General features: G+C 37.2%; 1 protein-coding gene across 2 annotated transcripts in view; it reads left to right on the top strand.

Moving 5' to 3' along the window:
- Positions 1 to 2,981, top strand: part of LOC111863616 (titin) — a 277,080-nt gene that overhangs the window by 14,515 nt on the left and 259,584 nt on the right. The window lies entirely within an intron of this gene.

Raw genomic sequence — 2,981 nt, 5'->3', positions numbered from 1 at the left:
GGCGGGGGGGGGGGGGGGGGAAGCTGCCTTGCTGTCCAGACCAATACAGAGAGTGGACAGGAAAATTATGGAAGAAAAATACTGTTCACCCTACAGACTTGTATTCTGAAAATGTAAGCTGTTTGTATCTCCGAAATGTCGGTAGCACTGCCCACATCCACAATGTGTGAACACCCAAGAACTGAACTTTCATAAAATATAAAAATGGCGACAATGAAAAATTTCGAGGTTGCAAATTTGAGTTATATTTTGGATTATGAATTCAAGTTATCTAAATATGATATTAACTGCACGTGATTTGTAGAAGCAGAGGATGATGCAACAGGAAAGTATGTTTCATGAGTTTCATCCAAAGCTGCCCGTTAAACCTACTGTTATTGTTAAGAATATTTATGACGCAAGCAAGGCTCTCATGGCGGTGAAATGTATGGGTAACTTAACTGTTATCTCTTACATGGTCTCTCCGTGAAATGAATCATATAGTTTTAATGTAGAACGTGGAGGCAGCAGTAAACTGGAGGCATGAGAATTTCAGTTCCCTGTGGACCTCATTCTCACATTTCGTGGCTCTTAAGCATTCTGACGTGCAACCTCCCAGTGACCTACACAGTGACTTCAAATAGAACCTAAGAGGCCAGTATTGATAACTGTCCTGGGGCGCGAGATCTCCGCGCCGAATCCATTTACAGATGTCAGCATGTCTCAGTTCAGTTTATAAGCCTCTAGTTGTACAATGACGTCAATCGAATGTTTCGTAAAGTCTTGCCTCTCTATATCATGCAACCTGCTTTAGGTGTCGATATTAAGCACCTATAAACTAAACTCAAGATATTTTTATAGCTCTTACCGTTGTTAATTTATGTAAATGGAAGTTGTCTTAAATAATACGGTTATTATAAACAGAATCAAAATTCGATTCTTTTAATAAGGGTTTTAAATATATGGGACAGTTTCACAACTTTTCCACTGTACCATTCATAATCCGTAGGACAGAATCCTTCATGAGAAACTAATTGTCTTTTAGCTATCCCATAACAGGCCCGGAAGATTCATTGCCGAGCTCACTAGAGCCCACCGCTAGAACCTCTACTTCACATTGTGTCCAATTTCTTTCAGGTCCCTCTTGACATTATGCTTTGTTCTGTGTCTTGGCTTCCCAAGTCGTTTTGTTTCCTCGGATGTACGAATTTGCCATCTTTCACGCAAATTCTAGATACCTTACACACAGATTTCTGCTTGATTTGTGTATTCAAGTAAGAACTGGCGGAGGAAGAAAAATATGGCGTACTAACTTCAACAATGTTCATCTAAGAAAAGAGTTCGTAATTCCTCAACAGTCATAATCATCGGCCTAACACCCCAGAAACAAAGAAAGCACCATATTTTGTGCTAATGAATTCAATTTCAGTAAGAGAATGTCAGATTTCTGCTTGATTTGTATATTCAAGTAAGAACTGGCGGAGGACGCAAATTATGGCGTACTAACTTCAACAATGTTCATCTAAGAAAAGAGTTCGTAATTCCTCAACAGTCATAATCATCGGCCTAACATTCCAGAAACAAAGAAGGCACCATATTTTGTTCTAATGAATTCAATTTCAGTAAGAGAATGTCATTATTATTCTTTCCGCAACGCTCACATTCAAAGAGAAAGTATATTAGGACAGATAGTAGGAATTTAATATTGCAGACATGCGTTTCATAACGGACGTGACAGTTTTTTCTGCCTGACGCTTCCGTTAGATATTTTTATTGAACATGGATGGACTGCCATTACTGCTGTAGCCTGCAACTAGTGTGGTCAGCAGAAGCAGAGGCAGCGTGATCTAGCTTGCACTGGAAATGCAAGAAACTGCAGTAAATTTCGAACTTTCGGTAGCTTTTTCGGAAATCTAACTCATAGTCTGGTTTTCTGCCTGTAATGCAACAATATTAATTTAACGAACATTTAGTGAATTAAGTGTGAATTGATTTTGTTAAATTAATATTGTTGTGAAAACAGGAATATAAATTATACCTTAATGCAGCAAGATGCTGAAACATAATATTACAATCTAACTCATTTTGATTCAGAAATAACAAATCACGAAATTAACTCGGATGCATCTAAACTTTTCAAGGAGAACTCTTAATTTCCGAAATATTAGGGCAAATTTAACTCAATGAGGATCATTTATTGTAAAGCAAATACGATCTTCATCTCCCCTGTACTAGAGCTTTGAACTTTTTATTGTTTGTTTTCACACTGTAAATGAGGACGGGTGGATTTATCAAGAATGTGTATGGAATATGTTAAAGAACAGGACCTCATACTCCCAAGAAACAAAGAAGTTGAACCGGCTGTTTCACCTTCTCTGCCCCATATTTCACAGGATTTACTTTAGTGGGTTACAAAAATTTCTAGCATCAGCAGTATCCCTAACGTATAAATCAGGAGCCTGTTCCAACAGCCATGTAGTCTTCCTAATGTAAAGTTACGCTTGTTTCATTCGTAACGCTTGTATGTCAAAGAAACCTGTCACAGAATATGATAAACTACATTAGCTCAGGCCATGCGCATGCGACAAGAAATTCAATAAAACTGACGTGAAAAATTAAGGTAAATATGGGAAGAATTTTTGGACGGTATTTTAGAGTATTTAGCGATATTGTGCCAACAACAGTGGGTGCATGACGTCGAATCAAAAGGAAACAAGATCGTCAATGATAAGTATATAATAATTTGAAAGGATTTAATGATTAATGCAGTCTCTGCATTCAGCTAGAACAGAGGTTCATATATTTACTGCAGACTGAAACTCTTTGTTTCTCAAAATATTTTCTTGCATTCTTTATCAAAATTCATTGAGGTAGGTCCGTTCCTTAAACCAAATTAATTTTTATATATCATATTGTCGCGTATTGGGAGTATAACGCGACAATTAACTTCACGATGTATTTGATGTAGCGAATTTTATTTCACATTCGCACTTACAATCACA

Source organism: Cryptotermes secundus, unplaced genomic scaffold (genome assembly GCF_002891405.2).
Source record: "Cryptotermes secundus unplaced genomic scaffold, Csec_1.0 scaffold99, whole genome shotgun sequence".
Classification (NCBI taxonomy): domain Eukaryota; kingdom Metazoa; phylum Arthropoda; class Insecta; order Blattodea; family Kalotermitidae; genus Cryptotermes; species Cryptotermes secundus.
The sequence above is the reverse complement of the archived record's forward strand: the minus strand, read 5'-3'. Positions and strand labels throughout refer to the sequence as shown.